Here is a 20,474-nt window from a genome sequence, read left to right on the forward strand (position 1 = left end):
TTCATGCAGTTAAACTGAAAACCTGGTGCTTTAATGATTTACATCTAAAATGTAAAGTTTCAGGACAGAAATTGTCAACTTCAGCTGAGTATGTTTTAACTGCCATTAAAATGCACATGTGTATCCTTACAAACAACCTGTATAAGTATAGAGACTATAAGAATTGTAAAAAAATAACAATAAAAGCACTTTAGGTAAAATTTCAAAAGCCAGAGTTTCAAACTGTCTTACAGACAAATCATACAAGAAACACAAATGCCTAAAAGCACACTCAAAGATTACCCATACATAAGTCAACAACATAAGCACAAGAAAATGGGACCCTTTCCTAAAATCCCCATTCAAGAAACACACCTCAGAACCGCTGCTCCTCCTGGCAAAGCAGAACCTTGATATTGATGTATTTTGGTTCACTGGATATTCTGGCCTTCATTCCACTGCCCAAATCCCAGTTTGCTTTTAACAGCGTCAGGCAGGGTAGGGCTTCCTTGTCCAAACAACAAATATACACAAAGCTACTCTGTGAATGTACACATTTAAAGTAAAATCCTCAACGTAGCTGGTTCGACATGGCTTAGTGTTTCATCAGAAAATAGATCCTCTAATTTCTAATCCACCTTTCACATATGCACTGGCCAGGTAAAAAACGCATGCGTTGATTTAACTCTACAGGGTCCAATTTAGAAGCTAATTTTCACTCTTGGAGAAGAATTAACCTCTAAAGCCAACACCCTCCACCTTTACAGCAAGCACAGGAATTGTTTTTAAATAGTCCCAACTCCTTTAACTGAAGTCAGTTAATTCTACCCAAGAAAACAAAAAGACATGCAAACTATTCCCACCACAGTCAACGTTATATTAAAAAAACACACACAACTTTCCTTCTCTCCACTTCCTCAAAGAGCAAGGAAGGGCCTGTAGGCTCAGAGGAGGAGGAAACATTTCTTCCACTCTTTACGCTCAGAGAAAGAAAATTCTCATACTCCCTGTTATCTTTAGTTTTGAGTAAACTAGATCTTTAACATTAAGCTTTTCTAAATAAGACTGCAGATCAAAGTTTAGGGTACAGAAAGAGTGGACTAAAGTGTTTTATCTTAATTTCTTAGGCTTTTACTGCAATCACAGTGGAGGATAAACACATGGGCTGGCTACCAGCTGCTGGGTAGGACAGAACAGAACACTCCAGAGACCTGAGTTCCAGTCCTGGCCAAGTCACAACCTTAAAGCTGGCACCACTACATACCTTACCTTTCTCTGTCTACTTAATGAGGGTGGTTAAATTACAGGACCACTTGCCAGGTTCCAAAACTCTGTGGTCCTGGGGTTAGATCTACATTTATGGATAGACATACTCAAAAGAATATTTAATGATTATGCTAATCAAGATGTTAAATGATATTTGGATCTGTGATTGATAATTCGGGTTTCTGTGTAGTCATTTACTCATTCAACAAATATTTACTGAGTGCTAGTGTCCCAGGTAATATTTTAACTGAAGAAAGTAACAGCACACACTCTAGAAAAGCAGTTCTCAAACCCGACAACACTGTTTTCACTGGCCAACAGCTGAATGAGAAAGAGAAAAACTGCTCAATGAGCTCTACAAAGCTATGTGAATTAATTCCAATCTGAATAAAGATTGTCCTTTATTTGAGGTCCTTTCTACTTTTTGATGCCAAAATACCCTTTTCATAAAACAAAAGAGTGGCAATAGCAGGCTTTTTTTTTTTTTTAATGTCCTAATTTGGCAAAATCAAAGTCCCCCAGGTCAGACCTCAACATAATTTTTTTCTTTTTTTTATAAGAAATTTGACTAGTCTGTGACATTTTTAAGTTTGGGGGAACTCCACTTTTCTATAAATAATCTTTCCCCAAAAGACACGAATCCTAAACTCAGTATCTGGATCAAACATGATGTGGGTACATCCCTATTATTTCCCACATGGGGTAACAGCATATACTGGAGATTCCTGTCTTAGAAAGATAGTTTAGTTTCAACCCTATCTCTGAAATGTTAAGTATCTGGGTGAAGTAAGTCATCATCAGCTTCCAACACAAGACCTAAGGGAGTGGTAAAGGAGGGTAGTGGGAAAAACCTTCGGAGAAAGAAGAGCTTCAGTTTTGCCCAAGAGGGTGAACAGGAGGGAGGGAAGGATGTCCCAGGCCAGGGAATCTTGGGGTGCAGTCAGCTGGGGAAGAAGACCCTCCCAGGCAAAACCCAAGGACTTCTTCCTCCAGGGAAGTTTCTGGGACAGATTCTGATGGTCATTAACTGTGCCCAGCTGTCCGCAGCACTAGGGTCACAAGCAATCCTTACTATTCTCTATTCCCCCAAAAGATACGAAAACTATGGGCCACTCCCTTTAAAGTAAGATCCCAGGGGCAGAGATCCTGTCGGCCTGGCTCACTGCTGCCCCCCAGTGCCTAGAAAGGGTCCCTGGCACAGGGTGAGGCTCTCAAGAAACACTACATAATCAGTACAGGTAGAGAAGGAGTACGTGTATTTTTGGCCACAGTCACCAACCGTAACTGACTTGATATTAAAATTAACTTGAATGTTCATCAAGACTTCTACACAGCTATCTGAGGCTGCGACCTAATTGCCATTTTCTGCAATGTTAAGAGTATAATAAAAAATGAATCATATATAATCATACCATAAAGTTAACTAGTAGAAGCAAAACTGCATCACTTGGCTTTATAACCACTCTCCTTATTGACCTACCAAACCCAAAATGCAGGGCCCGCTAGGGACATCTCTCTGAGCAAATACCCTCAACTCGACTTAGAAAACTAAATGCAGACAAAACACTTCCTTAAACTATACATCAATAACTTCACTCAAAATCAGTCTGCTCAATAAAAATCAAAAATCTTTATAGAGTGCCTGTAATAATAAAGACTTTAATAATAACAGAACTTAAGGAAACCAGACATCGTAACCTAATTACTGGTAACAGCCACAGATCACCATTCCAACTGAAGGAAGTGCGCACACACAGGCTCCCCAGCACTTTCGGCGTTTCCATGTATGGAGCACACGGACGCCAACAGGACGCCAATGGCACTGCTGATAAAGTGAATTGTCTGTCTCGACAAAGAACTGGAGATGGAGGGGGTAGGGAAGACGTTATAAACCAACACCTACAGTCTAACTGCTTTTAGTTTGAAGAAAAGTGAGCATTCTCAACACACTCAGCTTATTGAAAGGCGCTCAGCAAAAATGTTTTTCAACGTCTAAAACAAGTTTTCTTAACCTTTACTCAGGTTAATGACAGCACTTGACCATCAGCCAGACACACCTAAGGCACCTAAGGCAAGAGGTTATTCAGTATAACCTAATATTTTGAGCGAATACTAGGGTTTAATTTATATTGTGATCACTGAAGTAGATACTTTTTTTTAATTCACCACAACATAAGCTTTGAAAAGAACAGAAGCCATAACTGCTACAACCACCTGAAATATAAGTCTGGTGTTCTTTAGGTCATTTATCTCTCTTTAAAGCAGATATTCATCTGTGAGTAAATTTACTATGAATTCTGCCAATACCTATCGACCTTGAAATTAGCAAATATTGATACTACCCAGTATACAACACTTAATGAAAAGCACCATAATTTGTGCTTAAGCACAGTAAATTAGAGGTGAATGCCACCTTGCTGACAATGTTAATTTGGAAATACTGTTCTTAATGTACAGCTGTACTCAAACTGTCGCCTTTAGAGACCCCACATCCCTACCTCGGCTGAACAGGTTATCTGACATGTCTTGGCATGGAATATTTATTACCATAGTATGGAGCAATAAGGTATTCAAGGCCCTCAAAACCTGTCAAAAACACTTAAAAATTCTATTTATAGTCAAGTAATTTGCAGTATTCCTACAAATCTACTCCCCCTACCACCACCCAAGTTACCTAAGCGTCCAAATAAATGATCACTAAAACATTCAGTCTAAACAAACTACTAGTCTCCGGCCAATTCATTTGTATCCTTTAAACTTCAAAATTATCTCCAAGATGTGGTTAGGAAACTGCCGGTTTTTCTATAGGTTTCCCTTCTCTATTTTGCACATACTATTTTTTCCTTAATCTGACAAGTGAAGAGAACTCTACAAAGTAATCTACAGTGGCAATCAAAACCTACAACTTTAAATCCTTCAACACTATTGCAAGGAAATCACCAAGGTCACACCCACTGAGCAGATGGCCAACCCAACTTTCCTAACATAGCTGTGGAAAGATGTTTAAAAGTTAAGCGAGAGAGAAAGACTAAAATATTCGAAGTTTACATTCAACATTACAATCTATTCGAAAGCAAATGATTGTTCAAAGGCAAAGCTTGGGAAGATCCGATGGGAAAAAGGCTCATTTTCTTGAAATTCTGTGTAGGTGCTCGGTGCTACATGGGATTAGAGACCAAAGTAGGATAAAAATATATTCCTACTAGCATATTTCAGCATCATGATTAAGAACTCTGCCTGATTCCTCCTAAATTAATTAAGCTTGATAAACAATCTTAATATGAACTTAAAACACCACATATTAAGTTTTAGTTTTATCAATATTAACAGATACTGTGGCCTGTAAACTGGCTTTTAAAAATTCCATCTTGACGTGATAAAAAGAATTATAAGGGAAATTAATTGTTTTAATTTTTACTTAAGCAAGATTAAGCACACTGCTATCGTGAGTTTCTATTATTGCCACTTAACCAGTACTACCTTAAGTATTTTGCAAAGATTTTGGACAGGACTAACTTCAGAGAGATTTCAACAAACTAAAAAAAAAAAAACTACCTGTGTTCTTTAACTCTCTACAAAGAAAACACTGCACACACACACACACGTGTGTATATGTATTTGTATATCTGTGTGTATATAACACACACAGATATACAAATCACTATAACCATCATATTACCCATTACCCTACACAACTACACCTCTTTTTCCACAGTGCCTAATGGTGAGTGTTCTTAATTATAGCCAATTTAACCAACTTCAGATTATATATAAACAAGGGCAATGCCTTTTAAGGCATGAGATCTTTCTCTAGCCACATTTAAATATTCCCCTCCCCATCTCTGTTGAGTAAATACTAAAGCTGTATGTCTGGCTCTTTCAAATCACCTATTTGCTCTCAAAAATAAGAAAAAAAAGTCTCCCTTCAATTAATACAATCACTGCTCAGTAGACTTATATACTGAACTGAAAACAACTTATCCACTAATTTAAAGAACACAAAAACACTTCTTCTGGTATAATTGAACTGTTCTGAGGTTATCCTGATTTGTTACAGGTAGGAAATATAAAAACAAGTGTTCTTCCTAATGCTGACTCAGGAACAATACATATGTGGACTCTCAATTTCCAGTCCATAGAACTATATTTTAAATTCAGAAGGTTCCCCGACACACTAGAAACTAATGAACACCAACACACAAAACATTACACGAACCCGTTGAAAAACTAGCAGCTCACTCCAGGACTGCTCTCCCACAGCAAGTGGAGGGCCATACAGGCCAAGAGCAACTCTGGTAAAGCTCGAGGACAAAGGGTAAAGAATTAAACTAATTCTCTCATACAACTTATTAAGCTGTCTTTTCGGGTTTAGTAATTTTATTTCTCAACTTTATCACAAAATTACCAAACTGGCCCCAAATTTCCAGTAACTCAGTTATGTTGTTACCCTGGGCAGGAAGTTATGGGGATGTTCAGAAGAGTCCGTCAACAAATGTTCACATATCACGTGTTCTAATGAGCATTCCAACCCGAAGCGTAAATGAGCAACGTGTGGTGGCACCTGGCTGACAGGGGCTGCCCCTCTATTTATCGGGAAGATAGATTTATACAAGAATTGAGCTTACTTATCAATAGCTGCCGGTTTCAGGAAAGGATGGTCCCTGTCCTCCCACTTCCTCAAAGTCAGATTTCTATCTGCCCTCATGGTCTCAATTCCCAATCCTTTGCCCTACATACCACTGCAAATTTGCCTAACCATAGTATCAGTTGGAGAAAAATAATCCAGATCACCTTACTGCCAAAAGTCAACATTTCACTAACATTTCAGAAGGTTTTATACTGCCCCCAAATGAGGCCATTCAGCTATGATGATCAAGCTTCCCTCCCGCAGATTTAAGAAATTTCCTGCTGTCTTTGTGTAACTCATTCTTTCTTCCACGTGCATTTAAACTAGTCAGCACCCCTCCCCCAAAGATCTGAAGATGAGGCATACAAATCAAGACTCTTCCACTGTCACGACTTTCATTTACATGCTGTAACTAAACTCTTCACTATTTAGAGTATTTAATATGATTGGATTCCTCTAATTCCACTTCAGTGGCTGTTCTGTAAATACCTTCCAGGTTTTTTTTTTATTCTGCAGCACACCTCAGCAATTTGAAAACTACTCAGTATATTCCAAATAAAGTCATTTAACTTAAAATCTCCTTACATTTATTTTATTCTACAGGAATGAATACTCATCAGTTTATCCAACTGTCTCATGTGTTTCATTCTTACTGTGTAATTCTGAAGCTTGAAAATACATAGCCATTGTTCAGTTCTTTGACTTCACCTTTCCAATTCATCTATTAAACACACTATTACACAATTAAACTGAAATTAGAAATGAACCATTTAAAACAAGTCATACCCAGCAACCTAGAAAACGCTTACAGGCCATAGTGGCATCTGTGAGCTGGAATGATCTGAATTGACTTTTTTTTTTTTTTTTTTTTGAGCAAATGGAAACAAAGCTTCATGTAAAATGTAAAAAAGGTCCAATCATTTATAGTCTTAAGAGAGATAAAAGTCTACCTTTTTTTTAAAGTAGTAGACTGTAAGCAGTAAAGAATCATTAAAACTACTCAAAAGTTCTTATCAACCAATATCATGTTTGCCACAACTGTGAGAAAAGAATGTAATTTTACAAAGTGGGAAAACAGCACATCTTTTGGGACCCCTGAGGCTCTAATCAAGCGTATCAGAATTAAGAGTGCTCTGGGTTGGCAAAGCAACCCTGCTGTGGCAAAAACAGGCCATTTCATCATAAATGTTGTTAAAAGAGAGAGAAGTGATTAGCATTTATCTGAAATGAGGAGACAGAGGGACTCTGTCCTTGCCAGGCCATTATATTCCTTAATTATTTCATCAGTTTGTAAGTGACTTGATGACTGGGTCTTATTTCCAGATTTCCTCTTGAAAAGGACCACTGGAAGGGGTTTTTATTAAAACAGGGGCCGCTATTCCTCCCTGAAGTTCCACTGCCAAAAATGGAGGATTATTAAGAGAACGCAGACCAACCTCCACCTTAAACCTTTACTGGGAAAGTCAAAACCTTCACCCCTCCCTCTTCCTCCCCTACTTGGAAGAAAAAAAAAACAACCAAGCTGTTATCTAAATCGATTCTTCAGGACAAAGGAGCAAAACATTTTCTCCAAGTTTTATCTGAGTGGTGTATTAGTTCCTTTTTTTGATTAAGAAGTGAAAGGGAATAATATGAACCCAAGACAACTACTAAACTTCGATCTCACAAGTTATTAAAAACACACAGCAAAGGTCAAACGGCAGTGTTAGACGGTGTTGTGAAGATAAAAGGACTGAAAGAAGTTGGACACGAAAGAAAAAAGTCTGTGTCCTTTACCTAGAAAAGTCATAATCTTCCCCTACTCCCTCCTCCAGCATGCAAAATCAATGTGCAATTCTAAAGGAGCAGCCTCCCTCGTCTCGCCAAATAATTAAAATTCCAAACAATCGGATTATTAACCCTATTCTACCAAACAAGTCAAATAAATGATAAATTTTGCCTGTAGCTATTGACAACTGAATTTTTAAATAAGTCCCTGCCTCTGGAATTCAGGATTTATATAACTGATTTAAAATGGCAGCAATGTGGGGTGGGGGTCGACTTCCACTAAAACACCAGGATTAAACACACACACACACACACACACACGCACGCACACGCACTACTACAGTCTTCAGAATACTAAACAAAACAGTATCTAAAATAAACAGGACTTCTCAGAAAAAGTCATCTACCATTAAGGACACACCTTAAAAGTTCTTAGCACACATTAACTAAGCAAGCACAAACTAGTGGTTTGACTGTTACACTTTTCAGACAAAAAGCAATTTGGTTATTGCTCTACACTTGTCACTACTGCGCTAAAGGCTTTTTAGAAAATCTAGATCTATTACTCATTCTCAAAGTATTACAAAATTCACTATTTTAAGTCTTATTTGCTATCAATCAATCCCCCCATCCATTCCAGGGGGGAAAAAGTACAGTCGAAAACATTTTAAATGTACTTCTTGACACATACAAAAGAGAAGGTAAAGGCCTCCTAAGGACCCCTACCTAGTGGCCAGGCCTGGCTGGCAGCTGCTGTTACCCTGCCTTTTCTTTTGTTGGGCTTAATCTCATGTCAACTCATTCAACCAACTCAAAAGCGATGAAGACATAATTGAATCAACCTGAACTAAATCAGACCTAGGCTTCTTAAAACATACACCTTAATGATTCCAAACGATCTAGAAAACTAGGAAACCTGCTCGTTTGCACGGTGGTCAATAACATAGGACCCCAGACCGGCCAAAGAACCACTGCACCCGCCTGTCTTTAATACACGTGAAGGAATGTTCAAGCTTAACGCTCCAAGCCCTATAGGCTGATCCAGAAAGATAAATTGAGGCTCAAGGAATTTCAAAGGGGAACAACACAGCAAAGCCTCAAACTCTGAAGTGACTATCCTTTTCTTGGAAAAAGCAACAAAATGAGAGGAAAAAAAAGTTCACACTGCTCCAAGTGTGAACAAGCTGCTTGGGGTCCCAGAAGTGGCCACTGGTGGCCCTCTCCTGCTCTCTTTAATAAGCCCTGGGGGGAAACTGCCTACCCCCACCCACCCCACCCCCACCCACCCGCCCAAGAATGCGGCTTCCCGTCCTCGGTGGCCCTACCCTGAATCCTAAAATGTGGGCTCCAACCCGGGACTTGAACTTCTATTCCGATCCCCGGGGCGCAGGTACCGCGGCCTGCGCACCCCGCAGGCCAGGTCTTGCCCCCTGGGAGCAAGACCGCCCGGGCCATCCCAAATCCAGCCTCCCGGGGCCCCCAGCAGCGCCCTCCTCCCTCCCCATTCCGTGCGGCTCGCATTTTGGGGCCAAATCAAGAGTGAAGAGGGCTCTACATCTGAAACTGAGCGGTCTCGCCACTCAGCGCCTCCTGGCAGAAACTTCCCTTTTAAAAAAAAAGAAGAAACACTTTTAGGCTAACATTTCAATCCCTCCTGCCCTTTAGAGTTCCTAGTTCTGCTTCCAGCTGGCTTTGCGTTTCCCACTAGAATTGAGTGATATATTCTTAAAGCATTTAAGGGTTATTAAAAAAAAAAGTTAAAAAAATATTTTAAAATTAAAGGGGGGAAAACCCCTTATCACACATCCAGGAAACGCAGCCCGGTGCACCGCCTGCTCAGGGGTGGGCAGAGGACCGGGGCTCCCGGGGACGGATTTGGGGGCGCCCGGAGGGCTGGCTGGGGTGCGCGGCCGGGTCCGCGGCGAGGCCAAGCCCCTCCCTTGGCCCCTGTAGACGCGCCCTCCGCCCGGCCCGTGCGGACGGTCCCGGCCATTGTTCGCGGGGGATGCCTGTTAGGACGCATTGTTTTGGCTGTTTCCAACTTGCCCCGGCCCCTCTCGGGCCATAGCAGGGGACCCCGCGCCGGCCCGCTCCCCTCCGCCCGCGCCCCACGGCAGAGTTGGCAAACGGGGAGACCTGCCCGGCGGAGCCACCCAACTTTTCAGAAACAGCCCCCCACGCAGCCCCCGAGCTCCCTCCGGCGGGCCCCTGGCTCCCGACCCAGGGAACGGGGCACTTCTCCGCCCCCAAGCCATCTAGACTGTTTCCCAGAGTAAGTGTGATGGTCAAACACAGTCTGTGCACACCGGGGGCTCGCCCGACACCTTCTCGCCAGTGGAATCGCTCAGAAGCCAGGAGGGGAGGGGGCGCCCTAGAGGAGCGAAATAGAGAGTAGGAATGGTGGGGCGGGGGGGCCGGCGGGGCGGGGGAACCGTCCGGGGAGGGGACGAGATAACGAGCACGGGAAACTCGAGGGCGGGCTCGGGGGACGCCGGAGGGGCGAGACGAGGAGCCCCCTGGGGCCCCGCGGGGGCGGGGGGCGCGCCCCCTTTACCTGCGGCTCCGGCTCCTCGGCCATTTCCTCGCTCGGCGGCGGCCGGGACTGAACTGACACCACACGAGCGAGCCGAGGTTTGAATGAGGAGGGAGCAGGCTAGGAGGGGAGGGGGCGGGGAAGGCAAGAGGGAGGGGAGGCGACGGGGAGTTTCTCTCGGCCTTTTGTGCGGACACCTCCCGGATTCCGCGCCCGCACCGGCCCCCCAAAAGAGACTGGGGGCCACTGCGCGAGAGGCGAGGCCATCCCCCAGGGCGCCTCGGGGCTTCGCGCCTTAAAGACCCCCCCAAAAGGAGCGTCCCCCACCCCCACCCCCGCCTGGAGGATTTGGGGGCCGGGCTCACCTCAGGCGCGGGGCTAAGGTGAGCGGGGCGGGGGTGCTCACGGGGGTCAAAGGCGCGGGCGCCCCCTACTCGTCTGCGCGAGGACAGTGCAGGCGCGGGGGGTCCCTAGAGCCGCCGGGGCGCGGCGCGTCAGGCGCAGGGGGACTGTTCGGTCAGAAAGTGCTCAGGGAGCAGCTGTTGCGCCCTCCCTCGGCCCGGCCGCTCGGAGACGCCCCGCCTCCTGCCTTCACCGGCCGCCCGGCCACGCCCTCTGCCACGCCCCCACATCCACGTGATCTGCGCAGGCGCGCCCCTGCCCCGCCCACCGCCACGGACCCCCGCCTCCCGGACGCGAGCGAGCGGCCGAGCGCGCGCACTCCCTGTTCTCGCCCTGCCACTCCCGCGCACGCGCGCGCCTTTCACCACCCCCACACCCCCCGCCTCCCGCCATCCGGCTTCACGTGGCCCGCGCGCGCCCCGGCGGTTCCAGTGACAGGTACGCGGGGAGGGGGCCACGAGGGCAGCGCGCAAGCGCAGTTCCAGGCCTCTGCCTCGCCGCTTCCCCCTCCCATGCAAGGTGTGCCCAGGCGAGGGGAGGGGCTGGTCGCCCGAACTCCTGGGTCATCCTGCATTACCAACAAACGAAAAGCCTTTACCCCCATTTGGGTAGGTTAGAAGGCAACTGTGCACAAACAACATTTTTTCAGATTTTCTTCAAGCATGAGAAAGGTCGATAAGATAAGATGATTAAAATATTTTTTAAATTAGTATCTCCGTAAAGCTACTTTTAGTTGTTCCTATTTTTCTGAAAGGGCTGAGCTTGCGCTGCTATAACTTGAGGTTTCTAAACTTGGCCTAGATGCCAAGAATCCACTTGGCTTTGATAGAAATCCACGTGGATGAAACCAGGCTTAAAACTGGAGGAAAAAACAAAAAAAACTAGCCTTCCCCCTCCCCTTAATTGAAAGCGTTTCGCAACTATTCTTTTTATTTGCTCACTAAAAAAGAAAAGGTTATGATTCCGAAGGCCAGTGATATTCCCCCATTTTAAGTAAGCCCCAAGGAGGAACCAAAGAAGCAACAATCATATCCACCAAGTTCTCTGCCCCAAGATGCAAACGAATGCAAAAGTAAAGGGTGCTACGTTGTCACCACAAAATAGCCAAGTTTGTTTTGTTGTGTTTTTTCATTGGCCTTTGGTGTGTCCAAAATGGAAAAACTTAAAACATATCAAGAAAGGCCCTTAAAGTATATTTTTAATAAATCAGGACAAAAAAAGCCCTACATAAATGCTCTGCTGGTGAGCAGTGCAATCCTTAATAAGTAGGAAATGGAACTTGAGAGACAGTTTCTCAGCAAAGGGGAAGAATTTGCCAAGTGTGATGTTTTGCTGTCATTTTATATATAACTACTAACCCCACATATGGTCTGGTTAGTCTTTTTTAAAAAGGAAGTGAACCAATTACTTACTCACACTTAATTAATTAGCAGTTCCAGAAGTAGATTCTTAAGCCAGAACTCTTTTTTTTTTCCTCACTCAAGTACACTGATATTGATCACTTCTAGTACTAGAGTTCCTTTTCTCAGGGAAGATGAAAATCTTTGTTTAAAATATTTTTTAAAGTCTTACAGTCACATACCAAAATACAGTCCATAGACACACTCTTCCTAAACAAGAAACTTCATTTAACTTACCAAAACAAATGACTTCGGGCACTGCTACAAAACAAAGAAACTATGAACAAGTGAAACCAAATTGAGTCTTCACATAAGTGTAGCCTCACTCTACATGTTAATAGATAACCTTTGAACTCTGAAACCTTGAAAGCTGTAAACACAATAGCACTGATAGTTAAAAATCCTAGTGTCAAAATTGAGCAAAATAAAAGTCCAAACTTTTCAGTAGGAATAGGGAAACAATCAAATGTTTTGACAAATAATCGTTTCACTAAGAACAATGAGGCTCCTGGCCCTCAGACCTTGTTGCTACTGAATTATTTTCTGAGCAAAAAATGGTACTTTTCCCTATGCCCTCACAAAACTACCACTTTGTGAGCATAATAGCATCATATGGTTTGTTAGTTACTGTTTCTCTCTCCTCCCCCCCCACCCCGGCCCGGCAAAAAATAAAAAATAGAACAACAACAAAAAAACCATATTACCTTGTAGATTTTCAAATTGAAAGTAATTTTATTAACTGATCTATCCGCTAAGCGTTTTATAGGCGATCTTACGTTTGAGCAAAGAATTACAAAGAACCTTATTCCTGGAGACGTGCCAACAAAACTGGGAAGTCGTTGAAAAATTCTGCCAATGGCTGAGTGCTGGGTTGCAAACACATACTGTTTTTTTAAATGGACATAGAGTGATCTGAATGCGCTGTAAGGGCGTCTGTGGGACACATTCCGGCCCCTTAGAAGGTGGAGACTCACACTTAAGATTTACTTGGAAAGCGTGTATAGTTAAAACAATTAAGAATGAAAACTCCAAAAGCAACAGGAGGACGCCAGGAACATTTCGGTTTTGTAGTAAAGCCAGGAACTCATTATTATCGTATGAAATGAAAATCGAAAATCGAACGTTGGTCTCCATATACTTAGCTCCGCCCACGCATAATCCTGTTTCGCCCCCCCCCGCCCCCCCCACCCCAGCTAGACTATCTCTAAAGGAGTCAGGTGCTGCAGAGACGCAGGCGACACAAACAATGGAACCAGAAATGTCCCTTCAAATGTGAGCTGATGCTCGGCACACGTTATTCGGGGAGAGAGCGAAAGACCCCACTTCACCTCTTTTTAATGCGACGCACATCACCTACACCTCATTTTTCACAATTATCCAAACAGACCAGCCCTCCTTAAGATCTATTTCCCAGTGTATGCTTATAAAATCGCACCATTATCTCTGATCTAATCCCAGTGATAGGAGCCCTCTGGCTTTAGTTAACTTCTGATTTTCTCTCCAGCTCCTGCCTGCCACCGCATTCTCAGATCTAACAACAAAAAACCCTTCTAATTTGCTATATTTAACATTCATTGGAATCATCTTTTGAGAGTTAGCCTTCATTAGCAGAGGAGGATGCCGTTATGATCTTCTTATTTTCGCAAGTATTTATTTTACTGTGGAACTATTATAGAGAAACGATTTGGAAACTGTATGTAAATCCCTGGAGCTGAAACGGAGCCAACACAGACTTAAAAGAATTCAGTGTTCAGAGCAGGAAAACCTGAAAAACTGCAGTGAGGAGTTAGCAGGAAAAGAAAATGAAAAAGTTAGGCAAACCTGCCAGCTCTGCAAACTACAAGGGACATTTGAGAAGGAAATGAAGAAGGGCAGCTCTTTTAACAGGACAGAATGCACTAAATGAAGTAGGGATCACCAGCGACTCCAGGGAACACCAAACTTCTCTCTTTCCTGTTAAGTTTATTCATCCCATTCAAGTCATCTCACAATTTTAAACGCCCTACAAAACATCATAATAATACATGATAAAAATAAGCAGCAGAAATTACCTTGCAGAAGTGGAGGCAGGGTCTGGAACCAGGAGGCTTTCTCTCCCTGAGTTGGCCGGTCCACCTGACTCGGAACAATACTGGAAGAGATGTGATTGCTGGTTTTTATAAGCAAACCAAAAAAGGGAGGGGCCAAGAATAAGGCTCAGTATAAATAGAGGTTTAGATGCAATCCCAGCTTGACTAACCAATCATGGCTGTGTCTGTCCCATTGGCAAGTTTGGTGAGTACCCTGCCCCACTTTACAAACACAACTTCTATGCATCTTCTCCAATATCCTGGATGGTTTTCCAAGGCTGACTCCACTCAAACTGTCACTGTAAACTTTCTTTAAAAAGTACACGGGTCACAAATAAAACAAACTAGAGAATATTAACAAAAAAGAAACTCAGATATAGAGAACAAACTAGTGGTTACCAGTAGGCAAAGGGAAGAGGGGGAGGGGCAAGATAGGGGGAGGGGATTAAGAGATACAAACTACTATGTATAAAATAAATAAGCTACAAGGATATATTGTAAACACAGGGAATAGAGCCAGTATTTTATAGTAACTGTAAATGGACCTTTAAATTTTTTGAATCACTATGTTGTACACCTGAAACTTACATAACACTGTACATCAACTATACCTCAATTAAAAATATATATAAAGTACTAGGGATGCAATATGCAACATGATTAGTATAATCAACACCACTGTATGTTATATATGAAAGCTGAGAGTAAATCCTGAGTACTCATCACAAGGAGAAAAAGTTGTTCTTTTTTTGTGTGTGTCTATATGAGATGATGGATGTTCACTAAACTTACTATGGTCATCATTTCGTGATTGTGAAAAGTCAATCATTATGCCGTACGCCCTAACCTTACGCAATGGCTTATGTTGAATATATCGCAATAAAACTAGAAGAAAAATAAATTACATGGGTCATGTAACTTTTGGAGCACCTCTTTAAAGCTTTTGTACTCATCTAATATTCCAAATGGGCAGCTGTGGGGTGAGCGGGAGGTGACAGAAGAGGAAAGTAACTAACATCTATTGAAATGCAATTTTCATCATCATCTCAATAAATGGAACCATCTTCCAGCCACCCACGTAAGCCAAAACCTGGAAGTCAAACTATGATATTTCATCTCCAGCCCCACCTCCCGTATCTCTCTCTCACACACACACACACACACACACACACCTTTAATCCATCAGCAGGGCCTATAATTTCTATCTTAATATATCTCAAATCTCTAACACAAGGCTACTGCACAGGACCACGATCTCTCACTCCTCCAAATATACCAAGGTGTCTCCAAGTTTCTTCCTTTCTAGGTTTGCCTTAGTTATGTTCTTCACCCATAGCCCAAGAGATCTTTTACAGTGTAAATCAGATCGTGTCACCACCCTGCTTAATGGCTTCCTATTGCCTCAGGAAAAAGAACAAACTCCAGAGCCTGCCTGCCAACCCTGTAGATCTGGCCCCTGCCTAAGTCTCCAGCCTCAAGTCTTGGCAAGCCCTCTGCTTAGAGCTCTAAGCTCCAGCCACAAGGCCTTCTCTCTGACCCAGAGGCTCCAGCCCTGTGTTTCCCTTTGCCTAGTTCTATCTCTCCAGTCTTTCAGGAAATCAGCTTCTATTCCCCCTGAGAGGTTTAAACTCTGGGCTCTCTGGGGGGAGGCCCTCTGACAAGGTGTTGGAAGGTCTTCTCTCCAATAATCCAATCTTGGGCTCAAACATTCCTGCTCCAACCTCTTGACAGCTGCATTAATCCTAGAATACTATTTAATCTTCATGGGTTTCAATTCCTGATCCATAAAATGTGTGATAAAGAAGAAAAAGAAGAAGAAGATGGGGGCTTCCCTGGTGGAGCAGTGGTTGAAAATCTGCCTGCCGATGCAGAGGACACGGGTTCGAGCCTTGGTCTGGGAAGATCCCACATGCCGCGGAGCAACTAGGCCCGTGAGCAACAACTACTGAGCCTGCGCGTCTGGAGCCTGTGCTCTGCAACAAGAGAGGCCACGACAGTGTGAGGCCCGCGCACCACGATGAAAAGTGGCCCCCGCTTGCCGCAACTAGAGAAAGCCTGCGCACAGAAATGAAGACCCAACGCACAGAAACGAAGACCCAACACAGCCAAAAATAAATTTAAAAGAAGAAGAAGATGGAGGAGGCGGGTAAGGGTGAGGTAAATTTTTTTTTTTAAATTTTTAAAATTATAGTTGATTTAGGGACTTCCCTGGCGGTCCAGTGGTTATGACTCAGCACTTTCACTAAGGTGGCCTGGGTTCAATCCCTGGTCAGGGAACTATGATCCTGCAAGCCTCTTGGTGTGGCCCCCCCCAAAAAAAGTATAGTTGATTTACAGTATTATAATATATTAGTTTCAGGTATATGACATAGTGATTCAAAATTTTTGTAGATTATACTCTATTTAAGGTTATTATAGGGACTTCCCTGGTGGTCCAGTGGTTAAGACTCTGTGCTTCCAATGCAGTGGGCACGGGTTCCATCCCTGGTCAGGGAACTAAGATCCCATGCCATGTGGCGTGGCCAAAAAATTTTTTTTAATTTTTAAATTAAAAAAAAATTTATTATATTGTTGGCTATATTCCCTGTGCTGTATAATATCAATATATTCTAGTAGAAGAAAGTAGATCTTAAAAGTTCTCATCACAAGGAAAAAAAATATTTGTAACTATGTGAAATGATTCATGTTAACTAAATGTATTGTGGTCACCATTTCAAAATGTATACATATACCAAATTACTCCATTGTATACCTTAAACTTATACAGTGCTATATGTAAATCATATCTCAATAAAACTGGAAGAACTATATAATAATATAATTATATTATTTATATAAATAGTATTTCTGTTTTCATAAGACTCTTGGGAAAATTGAGGCACACTGTGTAAAGCTTGTTAAGCCCAGAGTTTTGCAGGCCTGGCACTGTTCTAGGCACTGGAGCTGGAGCTTACAGTAAGCAAAGCAAACGCAGTTCTTTCCGTTTTGGAGCTTACCTTCTAGAGGGAGGCAGACAACACACAGGCTCAGCGGAGAGGGGAAGGTGCCTGCTGTTTTTTGGACTGGGGCTCCCTGAGGAGCAGAGACCTCCAGGAAGTCCGGTGGCAAAGCATACTAAGGCAGGAAGCAGAAGGTGAGAAGGCTAAGGGCAGAAGACAGGCTGACCTGGGGAAAGCACTGCAAGGAGGCCAGTGCATCGGGGCCCAGCGGGTGAGGACAGGGGAGCAAGGAAATAATAAGGCAGGACCTTGTAAAGACAGAGGGAAGGACTGGGTTTTTTTGTTTGTTTTTTTTGGCCGCATCACAAGGCATGTGGTGTCTCAGTTCCCAGACCAGGGATAGAATCCATGCCCCCTGCAGTGGAAGTGCAGCGTCTTAACCACTGGACCGTCAGGGAAGTCCCAAGGACTGGTTTTTGACCCTGGTAGCAGTAGGATATCAAAGATGGTCAGGGACTTCCCTGGTGGCGCAGTGGTTAAGAATCTGCCTGCCAATGCAGGGCACCCGGGTTCGAGCCCTGGTCCAGGAGGATCCCACATGCCATGGAGCAACTAAGCCCATGTGTCACAACTACTGAGCCTGCAGTCTAGAGACACAACTACTGAGCCCGCGTGCCACACTAAAGCCCACGCGACTAGAGCCCGTGCTCTGCAACAAAGAGAAGCCACTGCAATGAGAAGCCCGTGCACCACAGCGAGGAGTAGCCCCCGCTCGCCGCAACTAGAGAAAGCCCGTGTGCACAGCAACAAAGACCCAACACAGCCAAAAATAAATAAATTAATTAATTAATTAAAAAAAAAAAAAAAAAGATGGTCAATTCTCTGCTCTCATTTTATTTGCTGTATCTGCAGCCCTCGATAGAGTCAACCCTGTCCTCTTCCTTGAAACACGTTTCCCCTGATTTGGGACGCCGCGCTTTCCTGATTTCCACCAGTCCTCACTGGCTGCTCCTTCATCCCCTCTGCTGGTTCTTTTCCCCGGACTTCCAGGCTCTGAAGTGCCCCAGGGCCCAGTGCTGGAGCCTAGTCTTTTTCCTACTCATTCCCTAAGCATTTCATCCAGTCCAATGGCTCAAAATACCATCTATCTATAAGGCTCCTAAATTTATATATTTCCCACCCAGACCTCTCCCCTCAAATCCCAAAATATATTTCCAGCTGTCTACTCCAGCTCCATTTAGATGTCCAGAAATTATTTCTAGATTTCAACCTCAGACCTTCTCCCACAGTCCTCCACCACTAATGAATACATAAGATCATAGAATTGCATGAGACTCTCCAGGAAGGGAATGTAGATGGAGAAGAAAGCGTGGGTAGAGAGTTGGGTCAGCCACCGATATTGGATCATGCATCCCTGCCAGGTACCCCCCGAGCTCAAACCAATGCAATTATACTCATCACACATTATAGTAATTATTTCTGCCTGTCCTCCTCCCACTAGAGTCTAAACTCCATAGAAATACATGATACTGTGATTTGTTCTCTGCCGTATCTCCAAGTCTTAGTATGATGCCTATCTATAGCAGGGATCAACAAATGTGTTCAAGACAAATGAATATAGAAATAATACTAATGCATAGAACTCAGCCGCAGTGAGATCCAGCCAAAAGGGACCTGAAGTTTGGGTGTTCAGGCCAGTCACTGGGGTCTTGGCTCAGTTTTCTCATCTGTAAAATGGGGCTTCTTAACCTCTGTTCGACCTGCCTCATTGGATAGTGGGGTTGCCCCCGTCATACCACGGGGAAGCTCTGTGCTGTATAACAGCAAAGGGTTGTTTTTACCATGACTCTTGTCTTCAGTGTCAACTCGGCAGGGGGCTCCACTTGTGTCTGGATTCATCTTTGGGTACACCTGGAACTCAGATCCCCTGATGACCTTTACATCAGACCTGAAACCCAAGAGGTCCCGCACTTTGCTAAAAGCGCATTCAGAGTCTTTCAACTCACTTTTCTCTCCCTTTTGGATGAGATAACTGGTGTAGTGAATGGTTTATATAGTTGGTTGATTAGGAATTTTATTTTCTTTCATTTTTTGGTCTGAATCAGACTGTTAACTCCATCAAGAGTGGGGACTTGTCCAAACTCACACCCGGCAGAGCCTCCTGCATTTCTCTGCCTTGGGATGGGTTGGGTGGACTAAACCACTGACAGTTCAAAAAACTTCTATGCCAGAAACAGGGCCAGCTTGCCGAGAGGCTTAGCTGATAAGCTCTAACATTGACTGAGTTCATGTGTGCTTTTCATTTGGTAACTCATTTAATCCACCTAACGACCCTGTGAGGCAGGGCCTATATTTTTCCATTTTTATAGACAAAGAACGTGAGCACAAAGAGATTAAGTAGCTGGCAATAAGCAGCAGAGCCAGGAGTCTAAATCCAGCACTTGCCTCTAGGGCCTCTGTCCTTACCTACAGATACACGACCTTCCTCATACCCGGGTCCCCTGCCTAGGTCTCCACCTCAGCTCCTCTCCCACCCTTTCCCCCTCCCTCACTGTCTTTCATCACAATGGCCTCCTTTCCTGTGCAGACACCGGCCAAGCCTCACCCCAACACCTCATGGTGTATCCCCAGGACCTTGAACCATGTCTGGCACATAATAGCTGCTCATTAAAATACCAGATGCAAAATGAGGGTGAATGCTGTGCGCCAGGTGCCTGCCATCTACTATCACATTACATTCTCCTAGTAATGGGCCCAGCATTTTTCCCACATACCAGGGATACAGCTGTGAGGAAAGTGGACTCTGAGCTTGCAGAGCTGCCAGTCCAGCAGAGATGCAGACGATCACATCTCTGTCACACTGAGCTCTTCACAATCTGCACTGATCTTTTCAAAAGTCAAATCTGATCACATCAGGGCCCTGCCCCAAACTCCCAACGTGTCTTAAAATAAAGACAAAATTTCTGGCAGGATCTGGTGGGCCCTGTGAAGACTTTGGACTTTATTCCAAAAGCGCTGGGATGCCAACGGGAACAAAAATAGTAGTAAAACCGAAAGAACCATTGAATTTCAAGTGTTTCTTCCTTGAGAGATTATCTCCTGAAGGATCTCATCCTGGTTAAACAAAGAAGCCATAGCAAACATGAAGAAGTTACAGTCCTCTTGCTTCAAGCCCCCATTTTCCTCTCCTTCTGCCAAGGGTAGGATCACAGAATCACAGCAGTCACTGATCGCCGTGCCTGGCACCAGCTGTAATCTGATCAATCGTCACCCCTTGAGTTATTACTGCCTTTCCTTAAAAAAGAGGAAACTGAGGCTTAGAAGAGTTAAGTAGGCTGACTGAGGTCACACAGCTAACAGTTTGATTCCCTATCTTACAGACTAAAGCCAATGGGCCATTTGAACCCAACGTCAAACCTCAACTCTGTCACCTCTAAAAATCAACACGGGGGCTTCCCTGGTGGCGCAGGGGTTAAGAATCCGCCTGCCAAT

The 20,474-nt window shown here is 43.8% G+C and overlaps 1 protein-coding gene across 1 annotated transcript in view; it reads right to left on the reverse strand.

The window, feature by feature from the left end:
- ZNF217 (zinc finger protein 217) overlaps nt 1-20,474 on the reverse strand; it is a 40,987-nt gene that overhangs the window by 13,445 nt on the left and 7,068 nt on the right. Inside the window, exon 2 of the mRNA XM_022597447.3 lies at nt 14,026-14,105. The gene's annotated coding sequence lies outside the window, so the exon portion shown is untranslated. The remainder of the gene's footprint in view (nt 1-14,025; nt 14,106-20,474) is intronic.

This window comes from Delphinapterus leucas, chromosome 15 (assembly GCF_059928025.1).
Source record: "Delphinapterus leucas isolate spDelLeu-1000000601 "Yukka" chromosome 15, BTC_Dleu_Yukka2, whole genome shotgun sequence".
NCBI classification, from domain to species: domain Eukaryota; kingdom Metazoa; phylum Chordata; class Mammalia; order Artiodactyla; family Monodontidae; genus Delphinapterus; species Delphinapterus leucas.